This window comes from Callithrix jacchus, chromosome Y (assembly GCF_049354715.1).
Source record: "Callithrix jacchus isolate 240 chromosome Y, calJac240_pri, whole genome shotgun sequence".
NCBI lineage: Eukaryota > Metazoa > Chordata > Mammalia > Primates > Cebidae > Callithrix > Callithrix jacchus.
The window spans coordinates 10364911-10381244 of record NC_133525.1 but is presented as its reverse complement, the minus strand read 5'-3'; the positions used below and the strand labels follow the sequence as shown (position 1 = coordinate 10381244).

General features: G+C 47.3%; 2 pseudogenes across 2 annotated transcripts in view; one reads left to right on the top strand and one right to left on the bottom strand.

Annotated features, from left to right (window-relative positions):
* The window catches only part of LOC144581299 (CD99 antigen-like), a 45597-nt pseudogene extending 30636 nt beyond the window's left edge, over nt 1-14961 (top strand). The window contains exons 4-9 of the transcript XR_013531915.1: nt 978-1022; nt 2988-3030; nt 4610-4678; nt 6604-6651; nt 7353-7403; nt 10751-14961. The product of XR_013531915.1 is annotated as a CD99 antigen-like (transcript). The remainder of the gene's footprint in view (nt 1-977; nt 1023-2987; nt 3031-4609; nt 4679-6603; nt 6652-7352; nt 7404-10750) is intronic.
* On the bottom strand, nt 14704-16033 carry LOC118150927 (heterogeneous nuclear ribonucleoproteins C1/C2 pseudogene; annotated as a pseudogene). The gene has a single exon (XR_013531891.1). The product of XR_013531891.1 is annotated as a heterogeneous nuclear ribonucleoproteins C1/C2 pseudogene (transcript).
* Between the last annotated feature and the right edge of the window lie 301 nt (nt 16034-16334).

Genomic DNA, 16334 nt, shown 5'->3' with positions numbered 1-16334 from the left:
TCTTGGCCACTGGGACACCTGGAGGCGCCCTTGCTCTTTTGACCTCCTCCTGACTGACTTGCATTCTCAGAGGGGGACGCCTGGGCTGAGGTCTGACGGAGCCAACAGTGTGTGTCTTCTATAAGAAATGTGTTGGAAATAGATGCTCGGTGCTGCAAAATAAAATCAGCACTGACACAAAGGATCTCTCAGAAATGCAGTTTTCAATTCCCGGGCTGCAGGGAGGGGACGCTCACTAGCCATCGTGCCATGAGAGTACAATGAACAAAGGAAAACACACACATTTATCCCTGATGCATGTGGGGTCGTCCTTCCTGCTGTGTCTGATCTCCGTGGGCCAGAGCCAGACCTCACCATCTAAAGTAAAACTGGCTGACAACTTAAAATCTTCTAAACAGGTGAAAGCCACGGAGAGCTGGGACCCGGCTGTGAGCACGTCCAGCACTGATATCTTGGTGAAAGTACAAGGACATAGAATGTACTACGTGCCTGTGAGCACGGTGTGTCTAACAGCCACATAGGATGGGGCTTCACAGAGAGTTATTAGCACAGTTATTCTTTAATAAGAAAGGAAACTTTAAAAAGGAACTTTTCTGCTTCCCACAAATGTGAACAGGCTTTCCGCTGTGAATCCAGTGTCTCCTTCTTATGTGCACATCTCGGGGTCTGAAAGGGCAGTTTTTCTGCAAAGTTCTTCATTCTTCTGCCTTCGTGGCTTACATCTCACTCACACTCCCATTCACCGTTGAGGCTCCTTGTCTCTCTGGAAGCCATGGCCGGCGGCAGCCTCTGTGCCTGTCTTCTGGTCTCAATAGTCCTCCTGTAAACCTCAGCCCAGCGGGGGCTGGTGAGAAAAAACAACCCTAAACACATTCTCCAGCTATTTCCAAGAAAATGAAACATCCTTCACCACAGAAGAGCTGGCGCTCGTTTTCCCATCTGCAACTTTTACTGACCGAAATGTCTTCTCTCTTTAGACAATGAAGACAAGAAAGCCACACCTACCCCCAAGCCCAGTGCTGGTAAGAAAGCTGTGCTCCTAGTGTGCAAAGAAAAAGAACACACCGTTTTCTCTGACAGTAGGGCGGGACTTAGGCAACCAGAAAGGCATGACTGATTGGAGTGGTCCGGATGCCGCCTGGTTAAGATTGGAATTGTGTTGTGGTGGCATTTCATGCAGTGATTCCAGTAAGAGAATGGTTGCTGATGCAAAATGTTTTTGGGGTCATTTGGGCACCATCTCTGGGTGCTTTTATTCGAAGGGTGTCAGTGACTCTGTCTTTAGTTTTGTTTTTTTTTATTTTTGAGACGGAGTCTCACTCTTGTCTCCTAGGCCTGAGTGCAATGATGCCATCTTGGCTCACTGCAACCACCCCCTGCCCGGTTCAAGCGACTGATTCTCCTGCCTCAGCCGCTGAGTAGCTGGGACTACACACACCAGCCACCACGCCCAGCTGATCATTGTATTTTTAGTTGAGACGAGGTTTCACTATGTTAGTCAGGCTGGTCTCAAACTCCTGTGTTCAGGTGATCCAGCCGCCTCAGCCTCCCAAAGTGCTGCAATTATAGGCGTGACACACTGCAGCTAGCCTCTGTCTTCAGATTCCACTTCTTGGGAGATGAAGAATTTGGTGCTGAGACCCCCACATAATGACCAAGAAGTGGACTCATCTCTCAACCTGTGGGCACACACCTAACTTGTTCTTAAGGCTGTTCTTTCAAACTAAACTCAGAAACAAGGGACAAATGATGGAATTGCCCAAGGCTAAAGCCCATTGGGAAAAACAGAGTAACAGTTGGCCAGGCGCGGTGCCTTATGCCTGTAATCGCAGCGCTTTGGGAGGCCGAGGTGGGCAGATCACGAGATCAGGAGTTCAAGACCAGCCTGACCAACATAGTGAAACCCTGTCTGTACTAAAAATACAAAAATTAGCTGGGCATGGTGGCACACACCTGTGATCCCAGCTGCTCAGGAGGCTGAGGCAGGAGAATCACTTCAACCTGGGAGGCAGAGGTTGCAGTGAGCCGAGATTGCACCACTGCACTCCAGCCTGGGCGACAGAGCGAAACTCTATCTCAAAACAAAGAAAAAAAAAAAAAAAACAGAGTAAAATGATGCCAAAACCTATGGCATCACTGTCTTGTCTTAGCACTTCTGATTTCTCACATAAAATATTAATAGTGCCAGTGGATCATTGGACTTTCTGTCTAGAGTGTCAACTCGTGAGCAAAGGGCCCCCAGGCCTCCAGATCCTTGAAGTATGCAATAATCCAGACAACACGGTATAAGGAGTTTTGAGCGTCTGAATTTGCATGATCATGGTTTCCTTGAGGAAGGGAGCATACATTCCCATATGTGCCTCAGCATGGCTCAGTACATGCCGTTAGGTGGATTGCCAGCAAGCATTCTCAATCTCGGTTGGGTTTTCAAAATCGTTCTTCATACGAGCAGACAAGATCTGAAGCCATGGCAAATTCTCATGTCTGTTGTGGTGCCCACGTGGGTTGCTAGAGGCACATTCCAGACACCGTCTAGCCTAAATCTGATCACAGTCATGTTGTCCCCATCTCTTAGGGTCTGTCTTTCGAAAGGTGTTCGGGACCTGGGAGGAGAGGATGGTAGGTTGGGGAGTCAACAGGAGAAAATCATGTGCAGGCAGAGCTGGAGTTTCAACCCCGTCCAGATGACATAATTGCTTTATAAATTATTCTCTCTCTCTCTCTCTCTCTCTCTCTCTCTCTCTCTCTCTCTCTCTCTCTCTCTCTCCCCCCTTTCTCCCTTGCCCCTCTTCTGAGAGCGGCTCTCCTAGCTCTTTCTCTGTCTTTATTTTTTACCCTTTTCATCTGAGACACTAGTGATGCAAAAAGGGTCAGGAATTCACTTTTTCTGATGAGATCCTGGCTGAGCTGTGGTGTCTGTGTACGAGGTGGTTCCTTCCTGGTTTCTCTCCGAAATTTAGTGTTAACACCTCTTTTTGGTCTTTTAGGGGAAGACTTCGACTTGTGATGCTCTTGGTGGTGGAGGACACAGTGAGTATCTCCTTTAATCTACTTGGTTGCTGACCTGCTTATTGTCACCAAATTATGATCATTTCACAGAGAATTATCCCATTTAGATTATAGCGGGAACCGGTTTTCACAGTGGAAACCTAGGGAATAGCTGTGTCGCTTTGTTCCTGCTGTTGCCATTGGGATTTTGCTGACAACCCGTACGTGTGCATGTATTTTAAGACTCCTACACTCTTTAGAAGGACATGAGACAAATGTGCTGTGGGAAGTAGAAAAGTGCCCTTTTAAAGTTCCCTTTCTTGTTAAAGAATAAGTGTGCTCATAACTCTCTGTGAAGCCGCATCCTGTGTGGCTGTTAGACACACCGAGCTCACAGGCACGTAGGACATTCTACGTCCTTGTACTTTCACCAAGATATCAGTGATGGACGTGCTCACAGGCAGGTCCCAGCTCTCTGTGGCTGTCACCTGTTTAGAAAAGTTTTAAGTTGTCAGCCAGTCGAGTTTTTGATGGTGAGGCCTGGGTCCAGCCCATGGAGCTCAGACATGGCAGGACGGACGACCCCACATGCGTCAGGGATACATGTGTGTGTTTTCCTTGGTTCATTGTACTCTCGTGGCAAGATAGGGGTCCCCTTCCTGCAGTTGAGTAAGTAAAACTTGCGTTGCTGAAAGACCCTTTGTCTCAGTGCTCATTTTTCTTTCCAGCACTGAGCATCTATTTCCAACATGTTCCTACCCTGGCCACGCTGGCTTCACGAGCATGTGTTGTGCCATATCGGTTTTGCGTGGGCGCCATATTGGTTCACTGCTCTGTGACCGCCATCTTGGAATACTTCACAGAACTTGAAAAATGAGTCCTGCATTTTTATTTTGGCCCCAGAAATTCTGTAGCTGGTGCGGACACCCCTTTCATTTGTTTTCTTAATTATACTTTAAGTTCTGGGGTACATGTGCAGATCATGCAGGATTGTTACACAGGTACACACGTGCCGTGATGGTTTGCTGCATCCATCCACTGTCAGCTACATTAGGTATTTCTCCTAACACTCTCTCTCCCGGATTCACCCACCCCCTGCTCTCCCTCCAAAATCCACCCACACACTGCTATTCCTCCCCTACCCCCCCACCCCCCAACAGGCCCCAGTGTGTGATGATCCCCTCCTGTGTCCATGTGTTCTCATTGATCAACTCCCACCTATGAGTGCAAACATGCCGTGTTTGATTTTCTGTTTTTGTGTCAGTTTGCTGAGGATGATGGTATCCAGATTCATCCATGTCCCTGCAAAGGACATGAACTCATCCTTTTTGATGGCTGCATAGTATTCCACAGAGTTTATGTGCCACATTGTCTTTATCCAGTCTGTCATTGATGGGCATTTGAGTTGGTTTCAAGTCTTTGCTACTTTCAATTCAGAACTGTAGCTCAAAGTTGAGAGGAGGACATTGGTAGGAGGCTCTCAGTGTATGGGTATCCCCACCGGGACAAAGAACAAGGTCCCGTTTCCGTGCAGGGAACCATCTCTGCATAAACTGATTTTCTTTTTCTTTTTCTTTACTGCAAGGCACTTAGAATTGCAACTCTCATCTCTCACAAACAGATGGCCCAGCACCACCGAACCCACCCAAACCGAGGCCAAATCCAAACCCCAACCAGCCTGCTTCCACTGGTAAGTGCTTCTGGCCCTGTGGGATGTCTCCATATTCTTCAGAATTCCGTGATATTTATGTTAGCTGAGAGGAGGTGATTTCAGATGAGTGCGTGCTGATCACTGACTGCCTGTACAGCATAAGGCCCCTGTTCACATAGTAGAAAACGTACTTTTCAAAAACATATGTTCGGTTTGGATTTTACTTTTAGTTTGCTCGTTTTTTTTTTTTTTTTTTTTTTTTTTGAGGCAGAGTCTTGCTCTGGCACCCAGGCTGGAGTGCAGTGGCACCATCTTGTCTCACTGCAACCTCCACCTACTGGTTTCAAGTGATTTTCCTGAGTCAGCCTCCAGAGTACCTGGAATGACAGGTGCACGCTACCACACCCAGCTAATTTTTGTATTTTTAGTAGAGAAGGATTTTGCCATGTTGGGCAGTCTGGTCTCAAACTCCTGACCTCAAGTGATCCGCCCACCTTGGCCTCCCAAAAGTGCTGGGATTACAGGTATGAGCCACTGCGCCTGGCCTAGTTAGTTTGCTACTGTTACCATCTTATGGAACTTCTAAACATTGAATCCAACGGTTTAAATATAGACTAGATATAGAAAAAAGTATTGGCATATACATTCCTTATGGAGAAGCTAGTGTGTTTTAAATCTTTTGGCTTTTAAATATTTCAGTCAGTTTTTCTAACATATCACAGCATTTTCAGAGTAGCTTATTTGAATAACTCTGGGTTTTTTTTTTAGCTGAATAGTTATTGAAAGTTTACTTTTTTTTGTTTTTTTTTTCTTTATTTAATTTTTAATGATGTCCATATCTTATTGACATTTTGATGGCTATTTTATATATCTTGTGTGTGTGTGTGTGTGTGTGTGTGTGTGTGTGTGTGTAGAGACAGAGAGAGAGCAGAGAGAGATGGGGTCTCGCTCTGTTATCCAGGCTAGAGTACAGTGCTGTGATCATATTAAATATAATAGTGTACCACAGCCTCAAAGTCCTGGGCTAAAAGATCCCCCTGCCTCAGCCTTTCAGTTACCTGGAGCCACAAGCACACAGCACTGTGATCAGTTAGGTTTTTGTTTTTTGTAGAGATGGGGGTCTCTGTAGGTTACCCAGGCTGGTCTGAACTCCTGGCCTCCAGTGATCCTTCCACGTCAGCCTCCCAAAGCGCTGAGATTACAGGCATGAGCCGCCGCACCCGGCCATGTGTGAGTATTTTTAGAGCTTCTGACCTGGTTGTTAGTTGGCTGCAGACTTTTACCAGTTCATTCTGATGCCAGGGGTGTGTGCAAATGTGCCTGTCTTCACACCGTCTCCAGTATTAGTTATGACCTAGGGAAGCTTTGCAAACTCTGTGAAATGTGATAGCAACTTTGTCCTAGTTTTATGACTTTACTTCTAAAATTAAAAAAAAAATGCATCAGTTGGCTGTGGATCCTTCTTTTGTGCACTGTGTCCTTTGCCTTCTATTCTTATATTCTGACATGGCATTATTGTATAAGCCTTCTTCATTTATTTATGGATGTTAAATATTGCAGCATGCAATATTATGCTCATGTTTCTCCACTTTATCTATGTTTTATTTTGTTCTGAGACTGAATTTCACTCTTGTTGCCCAGGCTGGAGTGCAATGGCACAATCTCTGCTCACCGAAATCTCCATCTCTCGGGTTCAAGTGATTCTCCTGCCTCAGCCTCCTGAGTACCCGGGATTACATGTGCCCACCACAACACCTAATTTTTTTATTCTTAGTAGCTAAAAATGAGTGGCTAATTTTTGTATTTTTAGTAGAGACAGGTTTTCACCATGTTGCTGAACAGGCTGGTGTTGATGAGTTTTTCCTTTATTCTGACATGTGAATCACCATGGAGGAGTTCGGGGTTGACAGATGATTTTTGGAAGAGTTCTGGGTTCACAGATGATTCTTTACTTTCCTTCCTAGGAAGCTTTTCAGATGCCGATCTTGCGGATGGCGTTCCTGCTGGAGAAGGTAGAATTTCCTTGTTTTCTGTGTCTTTTCTCTCTCCATCCCATGATGCCCACCTTCTCTGCAGAATCACTGCAGGGTCTAAACTCTCAGCCCTCCGTGAACTCACAGTGGAATGTTTGGCCGTCTCTGAGGGAACTCTGCATGTTTGCTGTGGCTTCAAGGCTGTGGGAAGTAAACGCTGCCCTATAGAGGTTCGGCAGCTTGGAGAAGAGTTCCGGGCCCTGACAGCTGCCCCACTTTCCTGAGGGACAGGGCCTGTAGAATGGACCCTTCTCACCACTCCTCACCCATCTCTTCACCTCTGTGTTCTTGCAAACAGCTAGGGTGCTTTCAGCTTTGTTTCATTAGGTTGTTTTCTGTAATTTAAGGAATATGAATACTAAAGCCCTGAAAATAAAGTGATAATGCCTGGGAACTCAAGTTCTCACTGACCCCTAGCGTGTAACAGGCGGGACCCAGCTCTGCAGCTGTGTAACATGCATGCCCCTAGATTGTAATAGGCAGCACCCCCACTCTATACCTGTGTAACACACACTTTCATAGAGTGTAACAGGAACCCCTACTCTGTAGCTGTGTAACATACACCACATGGAATATAAGAAGCAGGACCCCAGCTTCTTCCCAACCCTGGTTGTGCATTTCTGTTTAACCCCACGTCTTCCCGGTGCAGATTGTCAGCAGATGTTGCTTTTGTCTTGCAGGAACAGGAGGTCGTCATGGTGGAGGAAGCCAGGGGAACGAAGGGGAACAGGGTAGGTGCCCCTGGTTTCTGTCTTCTTTCTTCTTGTGTCTCCCACATGGTTTTGAGAAGGGGAAGCAGAATGCCTGAGAGCTGACAGGCTGCATGGGTATGAGCCTCCTGACGCTGCTGGTGGGTGGCACGGGTGTTCTGTGCCAAGCGCTCCCCTGACGATGTAGCCACACAGGTCCCCCCAGCAAACCACCCAGCTCCAGGTGCCCAAGTGAACCAGATTTTAGATTCGGTCACCTGCCCCAGGATGCCCTGGCTGGCGATCTGACGCTCAGCCTTGTCCTTGTGATTGGTGAGGCTCCCACACTCATCCTAAGGATCAGAAACTTGAGACGCCCTATCCTGGGTTACACTTGGTCCTAGAGAACGTCAGTGACCAGGTTGGAGGTGGAGATGTGGGTCGCTCCCACCATGGCTGTAAGAGGCGTTGTGTTCCCCATGGCAGTGCCAGAGAGGTATATCCTGCCTCCTTTTTCATGACCTTTTCCCTTAGATGGGACAAGGTCATGACAGAAAGAATTGCATTTGTACCTGTAAAGAAAAAAAATGAAGTCAGAAAGAGACAGAGAAAGAAGTAGGCAGGAAGAATAAAAGGAAGGAAGGAGGGAAGGAAAGATGGAAGGAGAGATGGAGAGAAGGAAGAAGGAAGGGAGGGAGGAAGGAAGGAAGGAAAAGGGAGGGAGGGAAAGAAGGAAGGAAGGCAGGGAGGAAGGAAGGAATGAAAAGGGAGGGAGGGAAAGAAGGAAAAGGGAGGGAGGAAGGAAGGAAAAGGGAGGGAGGGAAAGACGGAAGGAAGGCAGGGAGGAAGGAAGGAAAATGGAGGGAGGGAAAGAAGGAAGGAAGGCAGGGAGGAAGGAAAAGGGAGGGAGGGAAAGAAGGAAGGAAGGAAGGGAGGAAGGAAGGAAGGCAGGGAGAAGGAAGGAAGGAAAAGGGAGGGAGGGAAAGAAGGAAGGGAGGGAGGAAGGAAGGAAAAGGGAGGGAGGGAAAGAAGGAAGGAAGGCAGGGAGGAAGGAAGGAAAAGGGAAGGAGAGGAAGAGAGATGGGGGGTGTGGACAATAGCTTTGTATTTCAGTATCTTGTGTCTACAATTTTCAGGGACTTGCTTCCAGCAAAATCTCTAGTTTTAAGCAACTTCCTGGGCAGAAGAGATACTAATTTGGCCAAAGACGTTAGCACCTGTTTGCCATGTGAGTCAGTGTCAAAATGTGGATTCTTAAAATACCCAACGAATGTTTTTGGAAAAAGAAAAATGCCCAAAGCAAGGTAGTGTACCCTTGCTTTCGGTATTTATTATTTTTCAGATACAGGCCTTGGATTCTAGGCTTTCTTTGAAGAGGTGGTAACCTGTCTGTAGCCCTCACCTAGGACTGCAACGTCACCAAGAAAAGTAGCTAAGAAAACATAGGTCAGGCCTGTTTATTTCAGGCCGTCATTCTTGGCCTTCTAGAGAGTTAACGTTTAATTTGTCACTTCTTCAGGGAAGGGTAGTTGGGTTGGAAAAATCTTTCCATGACTGTTTTCTGCACACATTGAAGACTGGTCGATTGAAGACACCGCCCACAGGCCACATTTAGAGCCAGTGTTTTCCTGGAAGTCAGACAATTCTCCTGCCCCTCGTGGAGGGTGGAGAAGATTCTGTCTGGAGAAGGGGCCTCTAAGGTTCACAATTGGCAATGGAATTAAGAATCTCTTCATTGGCCGCACGCGGTGGCTCACACCTGTCATCCCAGCACTTTGGGAGGCCGAGTCGTGAGGCTCACTTGAGGTCAAGAGTTCGAGACCAGCCTGGCCAACATGGTGAAACCCCGTCACTGTGAAAAATACAAAAATTAGCCAGGGATGGTGGCGCACTTCTGTAATCCCAGCTACTCGGGAGACACGTGGATCGCTTGAACCCAGGAGGCAGAGGCTCCAGTGAGCTGAAATAATGCCACTGCACTGCAGCCTGGGTGACAGATTGGAGTAAGGCTCCATTAAAAAAAAATTGCCAGTCATGGTGGCACACTTGTAATCCCGGCCACTTGGGAAGTTGAGGCAGATGAACAGCTTGAACCTGGGAGGCAGAGGTTGCAGTGAGCCAGGATCAGGCCACTGCACTCCAGCTTGGGTGACAGAGCAAGGCTCGGTCTCCCAAAAACAAAACAAAAAAGAATTATTGCTGGAATGACATTTAAAAAATAGGCTGGGTGTGGTGGCTCATGTGTGTAATCCCAGCATTTTGGGAGGCCTAGGCAGGCAGGTTGCTTTGGGCTGGGAGTTTGAGATCAGACTGGGCAACATAGCAAGACCCCAGTTCTACAAAACCATGATAATTAAGCAGGCATGGTGGTGCACACCTGTAGTCCCAGCTACCTGGAAGGTCAAAGTGGGAGGATCTCAGGAGCCTAGGAGTTTGAGGTTGCGGTGAGCTGTGATTGCACGACTGCACACCAGCCCATGCGACAGAGCGGAACCCATCTCAAAATAATGACAATAATGATAACAAAATAGATACAGGTGTATTTAAAATGTTTGCATGCAAACCCAAAGTCATTTTCGGGGGGGGTGAGAAAGGAGCATTCTGACGACACAAAATGTTCTCGCAGTGCACCAAGCGTTGCAGATCTTTTCTTCATCTCCTGCCCCTACTGGGCTCTCCTCCTGCTTCGATGCCCAGCTGTCTCTCTCTTCCTGTCTGTCTGTCTGTCTGTCTGTCTGTCTGTCTGTCTGTCTTCTTTCTTTATGGTAAATTTCTGTGTCACCCAGGCTCGAGTGCAGTCATGCGATCTAGGCTCACTGCAGCCTCCAGCTCCCAGCTCCTGGGTTCAGCGATTCTCCTGCCTCAGCCTCCCGAGTAGCTGGGACTACAGCCGCCTGCCACCATGCCTGGCTAATTTTTGTATTTTTAGTAGAGACAGTGTTTCTCCATGTTTGCCAGACTGGTCTCCAACTCCTGACCTCAGGTGATCCTCCTGCCTTGGCCTCCCAAAGTGCCGGGATGACAGGTGTGAGCCACCGTGCCTGGCTGCAGCTACCCCATTCCATATGTCTTCGTCTTTCTCTTTCTCTGTCTCTGCCTTGGTCCTGGTGAGCTTCTCCCTGCACCTCGCTGGCGTCTCTTCGTGTCTGTTTTTTCCCCACTGCATCTGCCCAGGTGTGTCCACCACGACTGGTGATCAGAGACTGTGCACTGCTTTGAGTCCCTGTGTGCCGTTCCCAGCGTGCTCCCTTTGCAGATGGGTCAGCTCGGGCATCTCACATGTTTTGAGGTTCTCGGTGCTCTTGGACTGACTGTGCCAGCGAGCACCTGCTGGGATTTTCTCTGTGCCTTGCGTGTCCAATCCTCATGCCATGTGCTTCCTCCTGCAGCCGACACCCCAGGAGTGATCCCCGGGATCGTGGGGGCCATCGTGGTCGCCGTGGCAGGAGCCATCTCCAGCTTCATTGCTTACCAGAAAAAGAAGCTGTGCTTCAAAGAGAACAGTAAGGCTCACTCAGCTGGTGCCTCTCCTTCTTGCCTTGCCAATTTGAAACTGTGCTTTTTTTAAAAGGCAGAAACAAAACTCGGGCTGGCCAGAAACAGATGCACAATGGCTGATGGTTTGTGAAACCGCTGAAACTCTGGAATCGCAACTTCTGGCTTCGATTCCAGGTCTGTCCTGCCTCACGTTGTGTAGTGTGAAAGTCTGCAGGCTCCTGACTGCTGCGGCCCTTGGCTTTTACATGTAGAAAGTGGGAAACAGTTGGTATACATGCCGCAGAACTGTTGCCCTGCAAAGAGGAAACGCGGAAGACATTTAGCTCCCATGGTTCCTGCCGTGTTATGTACAATTGATGTCATCGTTACGAGGAGAACCGTGCCCATGGGGCCTCTGTGGTCCTTTCTCTGCCCAGGAGACTGGAGTTAAAACCCAGCATGGTGGATTTCCTTTCTGTTAGTACTGAAAACCCACAGGCACCTGGGACCTGGGAATGGAGGGCCACTCACGATTGCAATCCTTGGGCCTTTGTATTCAAAAGTCCCTAAATCATTTGGGGTCCGCTGTGAAGTCAGTTAGTAAGCACTAGTTTTTGAACACAGGTAATGTGCATGCATCACTGGGCTTTTGGATTTAGGGTGTGCCTTCTCTCTTGCATGACTAAGCAGTGTGGTTTGCAGGGACCCCCTGGACCAGGATGGTTACTCATAGTTTGTATTTTTTTTTTTTTTGATGCAGAGTTTCGCTATGTTGCCCAGGCTGGAGTGAAGGGGCGCAGTCTCAGCTCACTGCAACCTCCACCCTCTGGTTCAAGTGATTCTCCTGCCTCAGCCTCCCGAATAGCTGAGATTATAGGTGCCTGATGCCATGCCCAGCTAATGTTTTGTATTTTGAGTAGAGACAGGGGTCTCACCGTGTTGGGCAGGCTGGTCTCAAACTCCTGACCTCAAATGATCCACCCGGCTCAGGCTCCCAAAGTGCCGGGATTACAGGTGTGAGCCCCCGTGCCTGACCCACAGCTATTCTTCTATGGAGGAGCCTCTGGAATCCCTCAAGCCTCTGGGTGTCTGAACTTCTCACCCTATTTGGATCTTAAGTCCTTTTTCATTCTTGCTCAGTGATGACACCCGCCCAAAGCCCTGCTTCTTGAAGATTTTAGGGCGATTCCTCGAAGATTTGAATAGGTGCTGGTGTGGACAAAGTTGGGCCGTAGGGGTGGAGTTTCCCCTTAATCTCTCATCATTCCAGTGTGTGACATCCATGAACATTATTTATGGCGTGAAATCGAGAGTCCTGAACAGCATTTGGCCCGGATCTCAGGACTTTAAATGAGCTGCTTGCTTGCTGTGGGGTTTTAGGCAGTGCATGGGACGTAGGCAGCTGCCTCCCACCTCATGAGCGGACCTGTGGGAAATGGTGGTTTTTTTTTTTTGAGACAGTCTTGCTCTGCCGCCCAGGCTGGAATAGTGCCACGATCTCGGCTCACTGCAACCTCTGCCTCCCGTGTTCTCCTGCCTCAGGCTCCTGAGTAGCTGGGATTACAGACATGCACCACCATGCCAGGCTAATTCTTGTATTTTAGTAGAGATAGAGTTTCACCATCTTAGTCAGGCTGGTCTCAAACTCCTGACCTCAGGTGATCTGCCCGCCTTGGCCTCCCAAAGTGCTGGGGTTACAGGCGTGAGCCACTGCACTGGCTGGTGTTTTGTTCATTGAATGGCAGTGTTGAATGGTGACCAAATGGACAGACGAACACATTGAGGGAGGTGCCTATAACAGACTTACACTTAGAAGCACATTGGAAAAAGCAAACAGCAAACATTCTTCTCCCCTCTCGCCTCTTTTAGATATAGTGGAGGATAATTCTTTTAAAAATATCCCTTTCTTTGAGAAATAGGGATACGATGGAAGGGAGTTGTGTTTGCTTTCCAAGGACACAGGGTTTTGTTTTTTTCCCAAAACTGTGCAAGTCACAGCATGATATTCAGCCAGGAGGGGATGAAGGCCTGTTTACCAGAAACAGGGTGTGTAATATTCTAGATGTTATATCTCAAACTCTCTAGCTATTTTTTTTTTTTTTTGAGATGGAGTCTCCCTCTGTCGCCCAGGCTGGAGTACAGTGGTGCGATCCTGGCTCAGTTCAACCTCCACCTTCTGGGTTCAAGCAATTCTCCTGCCTCCACCTCCTGAGTAGCTGGAATTACAAGTGCACATCACCACACCTGGCTAATTTTTATGTTTTTAGTGGAAACGGGGTTTCAGCATGTTGGCCACGCTGGTTTTGAACTCCTGAACTCAGGTGATCCACCTGCCTTGGATTATAGGCATGAGCCACCGTGCCTGGCCTCTAGCTCTTTTTCAGAATCCCAGACTATTGTTGAACACTTGGCATGAAACTACAAAATGTCTGATGGATGATTCTCTGAAAACCTTAGGCTCAGCCCAAGTTGGATTCACAAGTTGCAAAGGATTTTGATTACCTTGTGCATGGGATTCTTAGGAGCTTTTGAGGTCTTATAATGCTGCTTCATATTCACAGTCTGTATCAGACAGTTTTCATACTGCTATAAAGAAGTGCCTAAGACTGGGTGATTTAAGAAGGCAAGAGGTTCAGCGGACTCACAGCTCAGCATGGCTGGGGAGGCCTCAGGAAACTTACAGTCATAGCGGAAGGGAAAGGGATGGAAGGCACCTTCTTCCCATGGCGGCAGGAAGGAGAAAAACGCAGGAGGAACTACCAAACACAACCGTCAGATCCCCTGTGAACTCACTCATTACCATGAGAACAGCACAGGGGAACCTCCACCACCATTCACTGACCTCGACCTGGTCTCTGCCTTGACATGTGGAGGTTATGAGAGATTTCAATTCAAGATGAGATTTGGGTGGGGACACAGAGCGTCACCATATCACATTCCAGGACACACAAACTTGGGAAAGAATTCAGAAGGCTTGATTTTGAGAAAAATTTAGAAGTGGAGTTGGGAAAAGGAAAACAATTTGTCTTCTACCTTATCCACCCCCACCCGCCATGCCTGGGTGTTGGTCTTGGGTGGAAGCATTACTTTTCTGCATTTGTTGCAGGAGCTGGGGCAGGCACAAAACATGAAAGCTCTCATTGGGTGGGAACAGTTTCCCTAGATTTTTCAAGAACGAAAGCAAATATAATCCCAGCACTTTGGGAGGCCGAGGAAGGAGGATTGCTTGAGCGCCAGGAGTTGGAGATCAGCCTGGGCAACATAGTGAAACCTCATCTCTACGAAAAATGTAAAAAATTAGCTGGGAGTGCTTGTGTGTGCCTGCGGTCCAAACTGCTCAAGAGACCGAGGCGGGAGGATTGCTTGAGCCCAGGCATTGGAGGCTGCACTGATCCATGACGGCGACACTGCACTCCAGCCTGCGTAACAGATGGAGACCCTTTCTCTAGATATGAATTTTTTTTTTTTTTTAAACCAGGGTGATTTTTCTCCAAATTCCTGGTTTAATAAGGACTTGTTTATTTTGAAGAAAAAAGGTCCCAAACATCAGGCTGTTCACAAAAATAACCCACAGTATCAACTTTAGAAAACAAATATTAAGACTATAACACTATTTTTCTAGAGGATGCATTTGACATGCCAACTCTCATTCACAAAAATACATCGTTACATTTGTGTTGAACTGCCCCACAGAGCACACTAATGTTGGGGTGTAACACACATACTTCTAACTCAAAGCTGCTTTCAGGAGCTACTCAACTAATTGAGATTGCCTTTGCAGTTAGGGAAGCAACTACTGAACATATGTATAAATGAAAAGAACTGTACTCCCTTCATAACAAGAGATTATTTTGGAGACAGTTGATAAAAACCATACATCCTTTTTATTGTTAAGTCATAAAGAGGTATCAAAATTAAAAGCAAAAATTACAGGGTAAGACTTAACAAAACTACTAGGAGCGTCAAAAAGGAAGTGAAAATGGGACTAGGCGCAGGGAAATATGAATTAATGAACATGGGAAAGACAAGGATGGGGAGAACAGTGAGCATGTGCTGAAGATACTAGGGGAGAGGATCTGGTGAAAAATTTGATCTTAGACAAGCGCCTAGGTAAAGAAATAATGGGATAAGATTTCTAAACCCCACTATGTGCTTAAGAGTCATCCTCGCCATTGGCGCTGTCTCTGTCATCCTCTCCTTCCTCAGCCTCTTTTTCATCATCCTTGATCAACTCCAGCTGGTCATCCCCCCGATCTTCATTATCATCATCATCCAGTAGGTCCCCCTCCTCAGCAGAGTCATCTGCACCCCCCTCAGACTCCATCTTCACATTAGTCTCATCTTTCTTCACGGAGCTGCTGCTCTGCTCCTCTTCTGACTTATCATTCTTCATCTCTACTGCTTGTTTGCTCTGTTCCTTTTCAATTTTTTCCAGGTTTTCCAGGAGAGAATCCACTTTTTGTTTTATCTGGGTCAGTTCCTTCTTAATGGCCTGAAGGTCATCTCCTTTCAATTTTCCAGACTTGGAAGATCCCCGCTGTCCACTCTTAGAATTGAAGCCACTTTTGCCCCTTCGTGAGGTGTTTCCTGATACACGCTGACGTTTCGAGGGCACTACAGCCCAAGCAATAGGAGGAGGAGGAGGTACACGTGCTGGGTAACTGTACATCCTATCATAATAATCCCGTTGAAAGTCATAGTCCAAGTCAAAAGAGGAGCCGTACATCTCCGCTGCAGATCGTTTCACACCTGCTTTTCCTCGGTTCACTTTTGGCTCTGCGGCCAGGTTAATATCTAAAACCTGGCCAGCAATCATTCTGCCATCCTCTCCTGCTACAGCAGCCCGGGAATTTCTCTCATTAACATATTGAACGAAGGCAAAACCCTTATGAACAGAGCAGCCCACAATTTTGCCATACTCCGAAAAGATTGCCTCCACATCAGATTTCTTGACCACGAGAGTGTTGAGATTCCCAATGAACACACGGGAGTTCATGGAGCGAGGATCTGTCTTGTTGGTAACGTTGCTGGCCATTGTGTTTGATGATAAGGTTTGTCACACAGCCGAAAATGTAGCTGAAGATCAAAAAAATCTCACAGGAGGGAGGAGGGAGAAGAGATTCGATTCTGAGTCTCCTACTCCCGGGTTCTACGTGCAGAAGCCGACTGCTGCTGGAGGTCGGCAATGCGGAGACAATGGCCCCCGAGTCGAATTTTTTTTTTTTTAAAGCATCTTTTCTGAAGAATTGGCTCAGGGTAGGCCAAGATTCACCTTATGCTCCTGAGACGCCAGGCGAATTTCCTTCTAACATTTTCCCTATGTCTTTTTTTCTGATGCCAAATTAACAGAAGGTCCGACTTTCAGTTCCTGGTTTGCTGTCTAGTTGTCCTGGGATGGATTTTCTTGGCCTTTTGTAAATGTAGAAAACAAAAGGCCAAAAATAAAATCAAAAAGCATAAGAAGAGAAGCAAGTTGGGTGCTTCAGACTAATCAGG